Genomic DNA, 20529 nt, shown 5'->3' on the forward strand with positions numbered 1-20529 from the left:
CGTAGAGATTATAGAAAGAACCTCTAGGTTTGGGAAGTAAATTTGTATATAAATGATAATAATAATATCTCAGGACATTTCACACAGCGCCATCTAGTCCTAAGCTAAGCAGAGCTTGTGTTATACTAGACAACTGACATAAATACAAGTATACATTTTTTTTTGTAAATAAATACATATTATACATAGAAAACATCCAGACCGATACAAACAATCATACTCATGAATACAAACGTTTGTACCGTGCGAGAAATCGAAGCAACGACCATCGGATAGTAAAGCGGTGTGCTAAACCACTAGACCACCGACGCTGTCTAGTGTCTATAAATACAATACAACCTTAATATTTATAACCTCTATTGAAACTCTCCACGTATTTGTGATGCATCGGTGATACATCAATATTAGTCTAACTGAGAGTCAACCTGAATATCATGCGTGTAAAGATTTTAACGAGATCTATTTAGTATACCTCAACATAATAACATATTTAGGTCCAACGAAGCCTGTTTATCAGCAACTGAAAACCATTGAACAGCTTATCTATTCATGAGGCATAAACGTGAATATTTTATACCTCTAGAACTGTGGTGTAAGTAATAACATGCAATATGACTTGCGAACCAATTCATAAGATTTGGGATCTTTTCATTCGGTTACTGAATGAGCCGCGGCTATTACTTACTTTTTATCCATATCCATACAAACTGAAATCTCTTTTAGCTGCTCTTCTATTCATAAAATGTATGACGAATAAATTATTTGCGATCACAACGTTTTTCGTTCAATAAATTGTCATAAATAACGGATGTCTGATAATTTTACTGAACGAGAAAGTAATGTTATAGAAAATAATATATATTACTAGCTGTCCCGGTAAACATTGTTTTGCCATATAAATTAATAACGCTATAAAAAAAAATAGGCGTTGATGATAGAAGGGTGAAAATTTAGGATGGTATGTATTTTTGTATGTTGTATCATAAAAAATTAGAAACTAAAAATTTAGGAGTGGACTACCCCTAACATTTAGGGGGATGAAAAATAGATATTGGCCGCTTCTCAGACCTACTCAATACGCTCACAAAATTTCATAAGAATCGGTCAAGCCGTTTCGGAGGAGTATGGGAACGAAAACTGTGACACGAGAATTTTATATATAAGATGATTAGCTGTCGTTTGTATTCACATATTTTAGAGAATATATAAGTTTGTAGCTCGTTCTTCTATTGATGAGACAGAATTAGTGGTAGATAAAAAAGAAATATGTATGACTATTCAACAGTGCTTCAATTTTAGTTCATTTCAATAAATAATTTTCTATTCTAATCCAAACTGTACTGCAGATTAATACCAGCTGCTGAGTTTCACCACCGTACCAACAGCTAGAAACTAAAATACCATCCTGATCATCTGGGTGAATGGCGGTCCTCCACAGTGCGGTTTTCTAGAAACTTTTTGCCACGCACAACCACATTTTTTTTTATATATTTAAATACATTTTTCCACAGATATATTCGTCCGTGCCTTTTTTAATTTACTTTAATATTATAATATTTATTTAATTTCCACTTTTGTGCAACTCCAACCGAGATGTTACAATTTGCCTAACAGTGACACCGAGGCAGACCTTATCCGCCTGGCCCAGAACCACCGCTGGCCGGCCGGGTGAGTTGACAACATGCAGTTTCACCCATCTTTATTTGGAGGATTAGATTTACCAATATGCATATACATGCACAACCACATTGTGGAATCACCTTCCAGCAATGGTGTTTCCGAACCAATACGATATTGAAACCTTCAAGAAAAGAGCTTATTCCTATTTAATAAGCCGACAACGCACTTTCCCCTTTATTCCCCTGAGGTTGCGAGTGCTCATGGGCAGCGGTAATCACTTACCATCAGGTGAGCCGCATGCTCGTTTGTCCCCTGCGCTGTAAAAAAGAAACAGAGTTAGGCCACTAGTATTGGCATATTTGAAATGTTACTTCATGATAAATTATACTAAAATTAAGGCACTACATATTTTATAGGCCCAAGTTTAAATCGAAAGCAATTAACTTCAAATCAGTGATATCTGGGCCGATACAGTTGCTTACGTATTCACAGATTTATTCATCTGAGGGGCTACTTTCAAAAGCTACTGAGATTGGATTGGGATTGGGAAATAAAGTATTCAACTTCTCGAACGTGTATCGACCCATCTTCATATATATATACTGGTAGCTATAATTTTACAAGCGAAACAATTTAGTGTACCCCAGGGCGCTATAATAGGACCGTTGCTAGTACTAAAACTGCAATTACGTCTGCATTATTAATAGATTCAATAATTTAAATATGACTTAGTGCAATGTAAGTAGCATTGTTATTTTACACTGTAGGTTTGTCTTTTCCTACCCGTGCCTATCATCCGCTTTCTATTTTAACCCATTGATTAGCTGGTGTTGAAATGAAATGAAAATGCCACATGGAGTTATGGTTGCCAATTTTTATCTTTTCGATGGTCTAGCGGCTAACCGCCTTCTCACTTTCTATTGTCGTGGGTTCGATTCCTATCACGATATATTTAATCAGGGTGTATTCTATATATGTTATGTATTTAGTTATAAAATAATGTATTTAAGTATTTCTTTCAGTTGCAGCACATATAACAGAAGCTCTCCTTAGCTTTGGGACTAACTGCCGCTCTGTAATATTTCTTAGGGTTTTTTTATATGAGCATTATGGGATTTATATGTAATATTTTCATATATATTTATCATATATATGTCAGGGATATCGACATGCAGAAGTTTATTACTGTTATAATTTTTTCTCATACACGCTACTTTCGGAGACTCTTGACATCTCCCAATACTAATTAACTTTTTTTAATTTGAAAATGTTAAGAAATAAACTCAAACTCTAGTCACTGAACAGACTTTTTAACATTATATATTTGCTTTTACCTGACGTTGTCGTAATTGAATTTTCTCTATTCCACATTATAATATATAATATTAATCTAGGTAACCTTAAAACGCAGTAACTTACTGGGACTCATCAGTGAAAATGCAGCATCCACTGCAAGGGTTGAACGACCGCACGCATGCGCTGTCCTCCCTTCTTTTTCGGGCTAAATAGCCAACGAGCTGTCTTAGTGCGCATTCATTCCGTCTAACTGCGATCAAATTTCGATCTTACTATGTAACGAACTGGATCCTATCCGTGGTACGGTAGCGGCGGGTGGCTGTGTACTAAAGCCAGTGCCTCGCCAGTCGCCGCGAGCTTTGCGCGTCGCGTTCAAAGTTAGCCAGCGACTTCATTCCTCGTCCGACAAAAGTTTCGAACTTTCCGACGGCGTTCTGGAATCGCATGTGAATTTATAGGATGCTGTTCTGTTGTTTTATTACTGAAACATTAACGGTATAGTGCGTACGGATTTGTGAACTGCCATTGTTGAGGAAAATATTATTTTTGGAGAAATGAAAAGGTATATAAACTATTTTTTAAATTAAAATAAAAATTAAAATAAATATATTACACTTGAACAGTTCTATATTAATTTATGCTTGTATTAATATTAAATTAATATATATATACGGTATTTATCTATTGATATTATAAATCTGAAAATATAATAATAATAATAATAATAATTCTTTATTGGAACTAATAAATATAATATGTTACAAAGTAGGATAGTGTAACGATAACACACCACATAGTAAATAATACACATTAATAAATAATATTTAATTGAAGTATATATGTACTGAAAAATTATTATTATTATATGTCTTAATATATTTATAATACTTACAAGAGTATAATGGATTTTTTGGACATTTCATAAACATAAATAAGATTATCATATTTAATAGAATTATTAGAATATTTAACACCTAAACTACTTTTTATTCTAACTTAACTGGACTATCGTCGTCTAACAGTTAGTTACCTATGAGCAGTCTTTAATAATGTGGAATCCTTGTATTTAACTTCTCAGTAACAGGTTAATGAATCTTTTAATTAATTACAGTTCAAGATAATTATAAGAGTTACAATCTCTGTCCGCAAGATATTAAACTTAACAATAACTTTGTGTGATGCTGACAGGGAAACTTATTTAACCTTGTCGTAACTTAGTTTGGGGCCTTTAATTAAATTAATACTCAAACTAATTAAAAAACTGTTCAGTTCAATTTATAACGTCATTTTAAAATGTTAATTTTTATTAAATACTAGCTGCACCCGCGCCTTCGTCCGCGTGGAATTTAATACTATTTTTCTAAAATAAAAGTAGCCTAAGTTACTCCCTATTACATTAGCTACCTGCCAAGAAAAGTCCCGTTAAAATCGGTTCAGCCGTTTCAGAGATTAGCCAGAACAAACAGAACGACAGACAGACGGATAAAAATTTTTAAAATTTTTTTTTTGGTATATGTTCCGTATTTATATTCATATGCATGCAGTAAAAAACGGTTCTTTCAATATTACATACAGACACTCCAATTTTATTTATATGTATAGATAATAACTTACTTACTACTTTACTTAATAATAACTAAACATTTTTATAAACAAAATATTTTTATATTTTAATATTAGCTAACTGATTTAAATATAAGTTTGTAAGCTTATATTTAGTTATGGTAATTTTTATATTAATTTCGAAAAGAAACATGATATATTAATAAATATGCAGTAATAATAATAATAATAATTATCTGTAATAATAATTGGATGCGAATAAGTAATCTACATTAACATTATAAAGAGGGAAGATTTGTATTTTTGTGTTTTAATGTGACTTATGTTTGTAATGAATAAACTCAAACGATTTTTGAAACTTTGGCGATTTTCAGAATTCTTTCATCATTAAAAAGCTACATTCACCCTGAGTAACATAGCTTATATTTATTGCTGGAAAATATTTGGGATCCTTACCAAAACTTTAGTAACGTAACTAAAGACGTAAAAAAACATGCTAAATAATCTTTCTTCGCGTGCGCTGCGGAAACTATTGGTGATAGAACAAAAATACGTTCTACAATATTGAAGAATATATCAATAACTACAAAAAACTTTGTGGTACTATGTGTCCAACTATTATCGTTAAATATATATATATATATATAATAAACCTTACTAAAATATAAACCTTAGTCAATTTAATTAGGTAGGATATGATAAAAATATTAAATGTTGTAAAAATGTCAACCCGTGCGAAGCCAGGACGTGTTTAATAGTGTACAGTAGTGGTTAATAAACCAGAAATAAAACTAATCTCTTATATATAGGCTGTACCTGGTTAATCAGAAATATATTCTTTATTCTAAAATTATATTAATGTTTATGAACTATAAATTTTATATACTTTATTTCTGTCTTGTCGATAGTTTCCCAACATATCTACGTATTTCAAGTCTTTTTCTATAGTTTCCATTTTACCTGTACACATATAAAATAAAATTACAATAGTATATAATAAAAGATTTAATAATGAAGAATTATATTATAATGAATCATGTAAAATATGTGCTGAATTATTAAAAATCATCATTCATCATTGCCTTGCCTTTATACCATTATTTGTGATCGTCGCAGTATGTCATTCTGTTCCACTGCTCTCTATCGGTCGTCATATCTGAGCACACTCTTCTTTTATTCATATCATCTTTCACACAATCCATCCATCTAAACTTTGACGACCTCGGTGGTCCAGCGGTCTAGTACACCGCTTTACGACCGATGGTCGCTGGTTCGATTCCTCGCATGGCACAAACATTTGTATTCATGAGTATGATTGTTTGTATCGGTCTGGGTGTTTTCTATATATAGTATATATGTATTTACAAAAAAAAAAAAATATCTATGTATTTGTATCAGTTATCTAGTACCCATAACACAAGTTTTAGCTAGCTTAACTTGGGTCTAGATGGCGCTGTGTGAATTGTCCTAAGATTATTATTATTATCTTTTCTTAGGGCGTCCCCTCCCTTTACATCCATCCACATTCATATTTATTCTGAATTATTAAAAATATTAACATTTAAATTAATTATGTTCTTCTTTATACTATTTATATTACAAAACATAAGTAATAAATTAAAACAACTGAAATGAAATATGTTTCATAATCTGCAGTTTCTAGATCTGTACTCATATTTTACGGGAATGAGTAAATAATTTACACGATTACTGTTTATTTCGGTGAATAAAATGCATTTAAATTAAAAGTAGAATTAATTATTCTACTTTTAATTTAAATTAATTTTATTATATAATATAATTATAACAATAGTAAGTTTTGTATCGCAGCTCCACCTCAATGGAACATTTTCTTTAAAAATATTTATAGGATATTTTCGTACAGATTATTTCGGTGAATAAAATGCATTTAAATTAAAAGTACAATAATTAATAATTATAACTAGCAAAAAATTGCGTGTTGCGCGTTTAAATAAATGTTGTTCAGCGGTTGTTTAGGATTTTGTGTGAATAGAAACAAATAGCAAAAATGATAAATGTAAATAAATGTAATAGCTGTTTGAGTAACAAATTCAGTCATAATTATCAGAGTAGACCAGTCCCTAAAATTATTAAGGCCTGAATTAGAAAATTAACTGTGGTATTCTAAATATAACCTAATTGTACAACTAAGAACCTAAATATTAGGTCTTATAAATGTTTTAAATATAAAATATTATTTCAAGACAATTCACACAGCGCCATCTAGACACAAGTTAAGCTAGCTAAAGCCTGTGTTATAGGTACTAAATACTGTTATATATACATAGATTGATGTTGATACGTACCACGGTATCTGATCCTGTATCATCGCCAGCAAAAATTTTATTTTCATTGTACAGTAGAATATAAGATTAGTAATAAGATACGATAGGTCTGGCATTATCATATTATAATAACAGTCCCTAAACATATGTAAGAATAAAAATAAAAATACATAAATATTTTATTTTGTAAATACATACACATTATGAATAGAATAGAATAGAATAGAAAATCATTTATTCAAATAAACTTACATTGAAGCACTTTTGAATAGTCATTACATTTTTTAATCTACCGCTCGTTCGGAAAGCTGTCTCATCACAAGAAGAACGAGCAAGAAACTTGCGTGTTGCTCTTTTAAATAATTTATTATTACTTTACATTTTTAAGTTTAAGTGTGTGAATACAAACCACCAATTAGCACTAATTCTATTAAATACTCAAATAGAAATAATATTGAATATATAACCAACTGGTTAAACAATTAATAAGAGGAAATCAGTCATAGTGATTAGAGCAGACCAGTCCCTACAAGCAGCACCCGTTCACGAGTATGACGGATGAGCCAGCCATCACTGCGCTCGACCATATTTTAGGGAGCCCAATGACCCGGCCCACCACGCCGCCACAAGTCTGGACATTTTAGTGAGCATGACTACTCAAAACACTAGACTACGTCAAAGCTACTTACAATTGCTATCTGATAGTTATAGTATTCACATTTTACATAAGAATGCATGCGGCAATCAATACAAAAACCGCTACGCTTTCATATTTCTAAAATCAATCACTTAAATCAAGAAAGCAATGAGAAAATTAAATTATAACGTTGTATGCTAATAAACTAGTTATTTACTTGATATGTTGTCGTCTATGAATTCGTCTATCCTGTAATAGGCTTTCTTACACAAAAATTGTTTAATATAAGATTTGAATTGCCTCTCTGTATGCACAGAAAACTCCCAGATCGACACAAACAATCATATAACACAAATATTTGTGCCGTGCGAGGAATCGAACCCGCCACGCGGAAGTAAGGCGGTGTGCTAAACGGCTAGATCACTGAGGTCTTTATCTTATAAAAAAATAACAATAATCTAAGCAATTAATAGATTCCGACCGATCAGCGAGCTCAGATTTCATAATTCCCCTTCAGTTGAAATTAAATATTTTATCGGTCCAATGATCTGGAAAAGCCAGGGTTGCGCTTTGCCCCGTTCCTGGCTTCTTGCAATGGAGCAGATATTATGAAATGTCTATCAGTAATTTCTAGTAATAAAGGTATAATAAAGTGCTCGAAATTTAGACTGTTACATCAAATCAAATCGAAAATCATCAATTTATTTTAGCCGCTTATGAACGTCAAGTTTTTGTATTCATATTTTCCCTACCGTCCAGTTCCGTATACAATTGAGAAGAATTGGTAAAAAAATGAAGTTTTTTACATTATTTTCTTACTAGCTACTCGCCCCGGCTTCGTACGGGTGTACGTGTATTATACATATAAACCATCCTCTTGAATCACTCTATCTATTTAAAAAAACCGCTACGAAATCCGTTGCGTAGTTTTAAAGATTTAAGCATACATAGGGACGGACAGCGATAGCGACTTTGTTTTATACTATGTTACATTTTATTTGATATATTTCTTTTTTTTTATTCATTGTCTTTTAGATAGTTCGTAACTGAATTTAAGTATATTATATAATAATATAATAATATAATATACTGAAATACAGTTATTCTATATATATTCATCATTTAGATACTCATACAGTTTTCTATTACAGTACCTATACTCAGTTCTTCTCATCTGAAACTGTGGTTTCAGTCTAAAACCTAAGAGGAAACTCGAGCCCCAAACCTCGTAGAACCGTGATTCCCAAAGTGGTCTATAAGGAGTCTACGACAGCAGTCATCTTATTGTTTTTACTTTATGTTTTTAACACTAAACATTACTACAATTAGAAATTTACAAAAAATCTATACCAGCTAAGAATGGCGGGTCTACCCAAAACCGAAAAATGTGGCAAGGGGTCTACGATACAGAAAGTTGAGGACCTCTGTCGTAGAACAATCTAGAATACAAACACTCCATGTAATTAAAGAGATGGGAGTATTATAAATATACGGAGGAAAGTATATGCTGGTTTTTGATTGATGTAGACTTGCTAACGACGTGACCCAAAATGTGAAATTGCTATACTTAATTCACTCCCATAATTATATAATACATCATCGAGGTTACATAGCCTTCTGCAAAATTTGGGTCCACCATAACATTACTGTTTCGTAAGTGGTAGCAACACTAATAGTCCAGTCAAATTTTAAATACGACATGATGTGACCAGTTTCTAAATACAATATAATACAAAGAAAAATAAGAATAGTATAATATGATAATAATCTCAGAACAATTCACACAGCGCCATCTAGATCAAGTTAAGCTAGCTAAAGCTTGTGTTATGGGTACTAGATGACTGATACAAATACATAGATATTTTTTTTCGTAAATACATACATATTATACATACATAGAAAACACCCAGACCGCTACAAACAATCTTACTCATGAATACAAATGTTTGTGGAATCGAACCCGCGACCATCGACGTAAAGCGGTGTGCTAACCCGCTAGACCACCGAGATCGTCAAAATATATGAAAATAAGTCCGCAAATACATCAATAATAATATTAAAAATTAATAAGTAAATTAAATTAATTAATAGAAATTTTTGTTTAAATTGACGGAAAAGGGATGAAAAAATTAAAAAAAGGGTCGTAAAAACGCTGTTTTTCAAAATAACTCGGTAACGGTAAGAAATATGAAAAAATAATTCAAATAAAAGTTGTAGAGAATAAAAATCTACACAGATAGGTCGTTTTTATTTTTTAATTATATGTTGTTTTTTTACATCGTGGTAATTTCAAAATTTTACTGCACTATAAAAGTCTGTTCAAAATATATCTTTTGATATATAAAATTCGTGTCACAATGTTAGTTACCATACTCCTCCGAAACGACTTGACCGATTCTTATGAAATTTTGTGCGTATATTCAATAGATCTGAGAATAGGACATAAAGTATATTGTCTTGTCGTCACATCTCAATTATTTTTTATATTTTTCTGAACAATATTTTGTAATTTTTAGAAATATTTTTTTGCCTTGTAAAATACTAGATAGTTGCCCCGGCCTCACCCGGATGTACATATATTATATATATAAAACTTCCTCTAGGATCACTCTATCTATTAAAAAAATCGCTTCAAAATCCGTTGCGTAGTTTTAAAGATTTAATCATACATAGGGACAGACAGCGATAGCGACTTGTTTTATACTATGTAATAAGGAAGAACTTTGGACAGTCTCTACCCACATCTACAATCTATATCTGGCGTGAAGATAAATAGTTAATATAACTACGGCGCATATTTTTCCAAGCTTGATATTCATATAAATCGGACCATTAATTTTGACCGCCTTCCGCATGACTGAATATCAAAATACTGAAAGGCTTTAAAGTGCTCCGATAAAATTACCAACGACGGCATTACATGAAAATAACGTACTCGTATTGTAATAAATTAAAAAATTTATTTGAGGAAAATTTCGAGGCACTTGGAGAATTGTGAACTTGTGAAACTCAAAAAAAAATTGATAAGAATAATTGTAAATATAAAACAAACAGCTGTAAAAATCATTTCACCATTAATCGGATACTAACTCTTCCATGTATCTACATATTGGAAGTATGTAAATTCGTTCGCAAATATCCTGATTTATACAAAAAGTAGATATCAAATATAATTATTCTGTACTATTGAAAAACAGATTAATGCTTCCAGACTCCAAACTTTGCAATCATCTGGTCCTGTGGTAATGTCGATAAAAATATACAAAAAACTAACCGAATATTTGAAAAATATAAAGAAAGACAAAATGTTTATATATAACTTAAAAAAATTACTTATAAATAAAATGTTATTATAATGTCTATGAATATTTGACAGATAACTTATGAATTAGATGAAATATATACAAAATAATTAAAATCTGTTAAAGACACTGTATCTCATTGTAGCTTGCTGTGCCCATCAGGGTCCGTAGTGCTCTTATAATAATATATGTCAACCTTTATTGTAACATTATGGAATGTAAATGAATGAATAAATAAATAAAATAATTGAAAAAAAAAAAAATTTGTAATCATGTACATGTTGAATGTAAATGAATAAATAAATAAATAAATTGAAAAAAAAAATCTGTATTTTTGTAATCATGTACAAGTTGAAAAAATGAGCTGAGTTTCTGGTCAGTTCTTCTCATCTCGAAATCATTCCGAACTGACGGTAGATTTTACATATCATAAGTATCTGTAAAAGACCTACAAAAATTAAGTTATTTTGATTAGAATAGAATAGAATAGAATAGAAAATCATTTATTCAAATAAACTTACATTGAAGCACTTTTGAATAGTCATAACATTTTTTTTTTTTTTAATCTACCGCTCATTCGGAATGCTGTCTCATCACAAGAAGAACAAGCAAGAAACTTGTGTGTTGCTCTTTTAAATAATTTATTCTTACTTACAATTTAAGTTTAAGTGTGTGAATACAAACCACCGATTAGCACTAATTCAATTAAATACTCAAAAAGAAAAAAATATTGAATACATAACCAACTGGTTAAACAATTAATAAGAGGAAATCAGTCATAGTGATTAGAGCAGACCAGTCCCTACAAGCAGCACCCGTTCACGAGTATGACGGATGAGCCAGCCATCACTGCGCTCGACCATATTTTAGGGAGCCCAATGACCCGGCCCACCACGCCGCCACATGTCTGGACATTTTAGTGAGCATGACTACTCAAAACACCAGACCACGTCATAGCTACTCACAATTGCCATCTGATGTTTATAGTATTCACATTTCACATAAGAATGCATGCGGCAATTAATACAAAACCCGCTACGCTTTCATATTTCTAAAATAATTGAATCAAGAAAGCAATGAGATAAACAAATTATAACGTTGTATAAACTAATTATTTACTTGATATGTTGTCTTCTATGAATTCGTCTATCCTGTAATAGGCTTTCTTACATAAAAATTGTTTAATATAAGATTTGAATTGCCTCTCTGTCAGATTTAGTGCAGATTCTGGCAGTTTATTATAAAATCTTACGCAATTACCATAGAATGAATTACTGACTTTGTGCAGGCGGCATTTAGGTAAAATTAGCTTATTTTTATTGCGTAAGTTTCTATTTGTACAGTCTTTAAGTTTTCTAAAACTGTCTAAATTCTTCCGTGTATACATGATATTCTCATAAATGTATTGTGAAGTAACGGTGAGGATATTTGAATCTTTAAAACACTGACGTAATGACTCTCTTGAACCCATACCATAAATAGAACGTATGGCTCTCTTTTGTAAAATAAATATAGTATTTATATCGGCTGCTTTACCCCATAGTAGTATACCATATGACATAATGCTATGGAAATAACTAAAGTATACAAGTTTAGCCGTCGCCACGTCTGTTAATTGCCTAATTCTTCTAATTGCATATGCAGCTGAACTGAGTCTATTGGCCAATTTTGAAATATGGGGCCCCCATTGTAATTTCGAGTCCACTGTTATACCTAAAAAAACTGTATCATTAACAAAATTTACTATTTCGTCATTAAGCAATAACTGTGTATTTATTGGTCTTACATTAGGAAGTGTAAATTTTATACACTTTGTTTTGCTGGAATTTAATAATAGGTTATTACATGTAAACCAATTTAATATAGCAGACATAGCACAATTTACATCGTCTAATTGATTAGTTTGACGTCCAATTTTAAACACTAACGAAGTATCATCCGCAAACAGCACTATATCTGCAATTTTCTCTACCATAAAGGGAAGGTCATTTATGTAAATTAAAAAGAGAAAGGGGCCTAAGATTGACCCTTGTGGAACGCCCATCCCAATATTAGCTCCCTTAGATTTTATACCGTCAATATCTACAGTTTGGACCCTATCCTCTAAATAAGTTCTCATTAATTTTAGATCATTATCTTTTATACCATAATGTTCGAGCTTGTACAAAAGTGTTTTATGATCCACGCAATCAAATGCCTTTGATAGGTCACAAAAAACTCCGAGTGCATCCTGTGACTTCTCCCATGATTGGAAAATATGTGTTATCAGCGCTACACCTGCGTCAGTGGTAGACTTGCCGGCGGTGAAACCATATTGTTGACTGTGAAGCAGTCGGTTATCCCTGAAGTGTTGTAACATTTGATTTAACATTATCTTTTCAAACACCTTACTTAGAACTGGCAAAATAGATATAGGTCTATAGTTCCCTGGCTCAAATTTATCTCCTGATTTAAATAGTGGGATTAATTTGCTAAATTTCATTAATTGTGGAAAAGTCCCATTATCAATACATTTATTAAAAATAGTAGCTAGATATGGAGCAACAATATCTATGAAAGAACTAACTACTTTTACAGACATGCCCCAAAGGTCTTCTGTATTTTTTAAATTTAGATGTTTGAATATTTTTATGATATGAACGGGGCTAACATGTGAAAATTTAAATCTTAAAGCACAACAACCGATATTAGACTCTAGTAATATTTTTGCTCGAGATGGAGATGAGTCCAGAGAAGATGTAATATTAATCGGAATATTAGCAAAAAAATCTTCAAAAACATTAACTACATCTTTTGTTGCTGTTATTAATTTATTATCATAATTTAATGCAAATTGATTATAGGCTAATTTAGATCTTCCGGTTTCTTTATTTATAATGCCCCAGATGGTTTTAATTTTGTCAGAAGACTGGTTAATTTGTTTATTAATATAATTAGATTTAGCCGTAATACAAACTTTTTTAAAAATTTTTGAATAATTTTTCACATAAGTGGTGAATTTGTCATCAAATCGATATTTTTTTTGATCGTATAAATCAAACAAAATATTTCTACTTTTAAGTATACCTACTGTTGCCCATTCCGTGAATTTAGATTTAACATAAACTTCTTTTTTCTTGAAAAATTGTTCATATTCTCCTGATAGAATAGTAATTAGCTTGGTGTAAAGATAATCAGGATTATTACTATATTGTAACAGCAAATCCAATTTATTTTTAATCGCGCTTTTGTATTTGTTAATATTGTAAACATTTATTTGTCTTTTTGATTTTTTATTATTGTTGACTTTATTGATCTGACTGTTAAACTTAACAACTTGACCACAGTGATCTGAAGGAAGTTTATTTATTATGAATTTTTCTGTATACTCACAGTTACAAAAAACATTGTCAAGACAAGTAGCAGACGTGGCAGTTACACGAGTGGGTTCATGAAAGACATGACTTAAATCAAATGACTGAAATAAACTAATAATTTTTGTACATGTGGGTGTGTTACAAAGAATATCAACGTTAAAATCTCCACATACAATAATTTTTTTAAGACTATTAAATATTTTTTTTAAAATATCCTCCATCACCCCTTCAAAAACATTGTAATCACTATTAGGAGGCCTGTACACACATATAAGGATATAATTTTCTAGTTCTATACAAGATAATTCTATACAACACTCAATAGAAAGTCTAACAATGTCAGCACGTTCCTTTACTTTAATATTATTTCTTGCAATTATCATAGACCCGCCTCTGTTAACTGACTTTCTATTGAAGCAGCTGACAACGTTATAATTATTTAAATTGAACATCATATTGCTCTCTTTAAGCCAATGTTCTGTGAAACAGACAATATCAATATTATACTTTTCTAAAAATAATTGTATAATTAACTCGCTGCCGGGAAAACTTTGTATGTTCTGATGAACAATTATTAATTCTGATTGCTTTCCCTTTGTCTTTGTGAGCAGTTTAAATCTGCAGTCATAGTATTTATGTCACAAATATTAATAGAATTATTTGTTATGTCAGTATTTTTATGTTTAAGTTTACCATGTAAACTGTTCATGTAGTCAATATTATAAGCCACTAAAGTGGCTATTTTATTTTTAGATGATTTAGAGAGATACATTGTATCTTTTGTCAAATAAAAATCACTAATAAAACTATTAGTATCAAAAAATGTAAAAATGTCACTATGACGACATGTCAACATATGTAATAAGTTATTCAGGTAATGTACCTTACTGTTAATTTTTTTATGAAGATGTCTATTTGTGTAAGGAAAAGCGCACAATACAATCTTATACACATTTAATTGTAATAAATATTCAATTCCTTTAATTACATCCTGCCTATTTAATTGAATACTATTACCAAAAAATAACACAATTGTGGTCATATTGTTCATTTTTATAGATTTAATTTTATTTATTATTTGTGTAAATGATGCTTCTGGCATACAGTAGTTTAATAAATCACCCTTAAGATGATACTTCAAAATAGATCCAAAGTTACAGCCTATTCTGTCAGAGAACACCATTGTGCTACTCTTAGGGTTACAGTCACTGGCACAAACACCCTGAACTTCATTTTCCAGCACAGTTATAACTGAATTATTATTTGATATATTTGTGTGATTACATGTACAATGCTTAGTCAACGACTCAAAACGGTCAGCATTGTATTTACTGACATCAATCAGATCATCCATTGCTAAAATATGCTCCTGGATTTGTTTCTGAGAGATAATATACTTTGTATTTAAATCATGAAGTGAAGATTCTAAACTATTGATTTTTGAAGTTAGGTAGTCTGTATCAATGTCATATAACTTTTGGCTTTCCAATAACTTATTATTACACTTATTAATATAATCATGCAATTTTAAATTATTTAAAGTATTTCTTTTCAATAACTGACCCTTTTTACAACGCTTATTTAATATATTCCGAGTCCTAATAATAAACTTTTTTAGTTTTAAATATTTTTTTAATTTATTATGACTCAACATACAAATGTTATTGTTATAGTTGCCTAATTTAGGAGATGTATCACTAGTAAGGTCAATCACAACAGGATGAGTGTATGGAACTGTAGTCGAAGGAGGCACACAGTCAACACTAATAAGTTCCTCATATAAATTACTAATCTCATTACTTCGCTGAGATTCCAATCTTGTGTCTAGATCATTAATTTTAGAATAGGCCTGCTTTAACTCAAGCTCCAATTCAGTGATACGCCTCAAGGCTTGCTCATGGGTGTCACTACACTGATGAAAGCTACTTATTAGTTCTTGAAGCTGATCCCGCTGCTCAATAACTTCCTGATGACTATTATGAAGTTCTGACAGTTCAGATTTTAATAGTGTATTTTTATTTATAATTTTTAAAATTTCATCTTCACTCTCTTCTCTCTCCCTGATCAACTTGTCACTAAGATCTTTGGATGCCTGAAGTTCTTGTAGAGCTACTTTAAGCTTCATCTCTGTCTGCCGTGCAGTTGTGGAACGGGTAGATAGTGACATTATTGAATATATGAATAGTTACTAGGGACAGTGAAGTGAGTTATTTCTAAAAGAAACAAAGTATCACAACGAGAACAGCAACTGAACCTTACTTATTTTAAGTCTTAAAATTTTTAATTATTTCTGTTAGATATATTATATACAACCTATATTTTATAAGATTAAGTAAATGGAATTAGATTGTGCTCCTTTCCTTCAAATTATATTAATACAAAACATAAAATTACTTACAATATATTTTGTGGGTATTTTTTTCCTTCGACGTACGCAACAACTGAACTTCACAATTATTAATATTAATTTAACTTGATATGAATATTTTGTATAAAACTTGTATATATTATGAAATTCTTTGAATAACTCCAACAAATAGTTATAGAATAGTTTTAAATATTTAGTTGTTTACCAACGAAAGAAGTTTGACAGATGGCCGGTACACTATTTTTTAATGTCGATTTTTGCAAATAATACACCTCCAATTTGTACACAAACAATAATCGACACTTATTGCACTATTAAATCACTAATAATGATATCGGAACTATAATATTCGTGTGATAAACTATTAAAAATTATTTATTTATTACGGCCAGCTGATAAAGACAACTGTCGTTGGTGTTGCCAGTCGAAGAAAAAAAGAAGATTTATTTTGAATATTTTATAACTTTACAATATACACCCTTACTATATACAATATATTTACCCCCTAAGGATAAGATTTCTACAAACTTAGTATGTCATATTTATATATTATTTGTAGTATAAAAGAAAGTCGCTATCGCTGTCTGTCCCTATGTATGCTTAAATCTTTAAAACTACGCAACGGATTTTGAAGCGGTTTGTTTTAATAGATAGAATGATTCAGGAGGAAGGTTTACATATATAACTAGCTGTCCCGGCATACGTAGTTTTACTGGGACAGAAAAAAAAAATTAGGAGTGGACTACCCCTAACATTTAGGGTGATGAAAAATAGATGTTGGCCGATTCTCAGACCTACTCAATACGCTCACAAAATTTCATGAGAATCGGTCAAGCCGTTTCGGAGGAGTATGGGAACGAAAACTGTGACACGAACATTTTATATATAAGATACATGTACACATGTGCGAAGCCAGGGTGGGTAGCTAGTATAATGATAAATGTCAGTGGGCAAATTATGATGATGCAGATGATGTTACTGAGGTAGGATAGTAACTAAAAACATAACTTACATTCTACAATATGCTATGTAGGCTATTGTAATACATTATTTAAAAGAGCAACACACGAGTTTCTTGCTCGTTCTACTTGTGATGAGACAGATTTCCGAATGTGCGGTAGATTAAAAAAAAATGTGATGACAATTCAAAAGTGCAATGTACATTTATTTGAATAAATGATTTTCTATTCTATATTTAGAAGTACATCGTCATACAAGGCCCTACATGAGATGTCGGTGTTCGACCCCTTAGGGTCTTTGAGTTAAGGTCCAAGTCACTACTCATCTTTGAGGGTTGTCTTGTTAGTGAATACATTATAATATTAAGTTCTCGTGAAGCGCTGTTTGTTACGAAACTCCTCCAAAACTCCGAAAATTAGTCATTTTTTTTAAATTATGTGTGCATTAGGTAGGTCTGGGAATCAGTCAAGATATTTTTCATACCCTTAATGATAAGGGTGAATTACTTCTTAATGTTCATGTTATTGATTGCTTTATTTTGATTTCTTTATGATCCGTCATTGAAAAATACAAAAACTTAAAATTTTTACCATTTATTGATCCACTGTTTTTTATAGCCATTTTAGTTTTTTTTTATACTACTATGGTGGCAAACAAGCATACGGCCCACCTGATGGTAAATGGTTATCGTAGCCTATGGACGACTTGCGCGTTGCCGACCCTTAAGAAACCTTAATATACCATTCTTGAAAAACCCCATGCTATTTCTCAATTATTTATATATATACCTCAATTATTTATATGGCAAAACCACGGTTGCTGAGTCAGTTGTCACAGCGCTGTTATTCTGTGTAGACCATAAGTGACTACATGACCATAACCATAACCTTGACAGAAAAAAATATACATGTCAACAAACACCAATATGAGAATAGACTTTATTTAAATTATTAACCGGGTCTTAACACGAATAATTTTACGCCAAATAAAGCCGTGGTCACGAGCTGACGGCTAGTGCAACCTAGTCGAAACGTCGTGAGAGGTAAATACCTTTATTTGCCATAAAATTATTCGTGTTAAGACCCGGTTAATAATTTAAATAATGTATATTAAACCCGAAAGTTTAAAAGTAACTATGCGAATAGACTGCTATGCAGATTCAGCCTAGTATTAACCGGATTTCACTAGATTTTTTAGAATAGAATAGAATACAAAATAATTTATTCAAATAAACTTAATTTAAGCACTTTTGAATAGTCATAACATTTTTTTTATCTACCGCTCATTCGGAAAGCTGTCTCATCACAAGAAGAACGAGTGAGAAACTTGTGTGTTGCTCTTTTAAATAATCCTTGTAAGTTCACATTTTTCAAACCGAAACGTGTGAATACAAACTACCAACCAGCACTAATTTATTTAGGCTCAAATATAAATACACAATAAGATTAAATCAGGCGTAGTGATAAGAGCAGACCAGTCCCTACAAGCAGCACTCGTTCACGAGTATAACGAATGAGCCTGCCATCACTGCGCTCGACCATATTTTAGGGAGCCTAATGACCCGACCCGAAATGAGGAGATCCGCAGAAGAACTAGAGTGACCGACATAGCCCGAAGAATTGAAAAACTAAAGTGGCAATGGGCAGGGCACATAGCTCGTAGGACAGATGGCCGTTGGGGCAGTAAAGTCCTCGAGTGGCGACCGCGGACCGGAAGACGCAGCGTGAGAAGGCCTCCAGCAAGGTGGACCGACAATCTGGTCAAGATCTCTAAAAGGCATTGGATGCGAGCAGCGCAGGACCGATCGTCGTGGAGATCTTTGGAGGCCTATGTTCAGCAGTGGACGTCTTCCGGGCTGAGAGGATGATGATGAATGACCTGGCTTCTTCTTTTCTTCCAAAAACCGGTCAAAGTATCGATAAATGTTTTTAAAGTTATTATGTAGTATTCTATTCTATTCTATAGTCTACAAAGTTACCGTTAGTTAAACATTAAGTAGAGTACATAGGTATATTCAATGAATGTTACTTCATAAAACTTTTAAATTTATTGAAAAGTGGATCCAATTCTATCCAACGGAATCTTATTGGAAAATTCCGATAAGATATCTATTAACGTTTTCCAAGTGACTTAGTGAGTACTTTGTGTTAGCGAACTTGTGTATAAATCAGCTGTTCAGCTCTACGGCGATACTAGACGCCGTTTTATTTTCAAAGTTCCGCAGATAAATGATATGAACAGAACCTAACATATTATCTTTAAATACAAATTTAAATTCAAATTCAAAATATCTTTATTCATGTAGATCTATTACTGACTCTTATGAAATGTCAAATTCAAAATGTCTTTATTCATATAAGTCTATAGCACATTATCTATAAATACAAATATAAATTCAAAATATCTTTATTCATGTATATACAGACTCTTATGATATGTCAAATCTACCGTCAGTTAGGAATGACTTCGAGATGAGAAGAACTGACAAGAAACTCAGCTCGTATTTTTTTTAAAATAAATGTTGTACATATTTAGAATAATACAGATTAATTTAAATTCAAATTTGGTAGAATAGAGTGACCACCAGCATATGCTATTGCAAAAAACAAAAATTCTAATCAGTCTTCGCAACCTGAACAGACCAGTCCCTACAAGCAGCACCCGTTCACAAGTATGACGGATGAACCAGCCACTATTGCACTCAACCATATTAGAGGGAGCACATCGTTCCAGTCCACCACGCCGCCACAAGTTTGAACTTTATAGCGAGCATAACTATTTCAATCGTAGTCATGAATACAAATGTTTGCACTGTGCGTGGATTCAAACCTGCGAACATCAGAATTAAAGTATGGGTTTCAGTTTTAAACCGTGGTTCACCGACCCGTCATTTGTGAACCAGCACTAATTTATTATCAAAATAAAAAAATGGTTGGGTAACAATAATAAATGTAAAAAATACCCAGACGGATACAAACAATCATATTCATTAATGTACCGTGCGAGAAATCAACTCGGGACCATCGGAAGTAAAGCACCGCGATGAACCTCCGAGGCCGTATAAACATAAACCCTCTCGTTTTAGATATATACGTGGCATGCCCTCACGCTGCCACAACGT

The 20529-nt window shown here is 31.8% G+C and overlaps 1 protein-coding gene across 1 annotated transcript in view; it reads left to right on the forward strand.

Moving 5' to 3' along the window:
• The first annotated feature begins 3297 nt into the window (after positions 1-3297).
• Positions 3298-20529, forward strand: part of LOC131842807 (lachesin-like) — a 163948-nt gene continuing 146716 nt past the window's right edge. Inside the window, exon 1 of the mRNA XM_059191374.1 lies at positions 3298-3478. The gene's annotated coding sequence lies outside the window, so the exon portion shown is untranslated. The remainder of the gene's footprint in view (positions 3479-20529) is intronic.

This window comes from Achroia grisella, unplaced genomic scaffold (assembly GCF_030625045.1).
Source record: "Achroia grisella isolate CSIRO2021 unplaced genomic scaffold, CSIRO_AGI_Agris_v1 utg2506, whole genome shotgun sequence".
Taxonomy (NCBI): Eukaryota; Metazoa; Arthropoda; class Insecta; order Lepidoptera; family Pyralidae; genus Achroia; species Achroia grisella.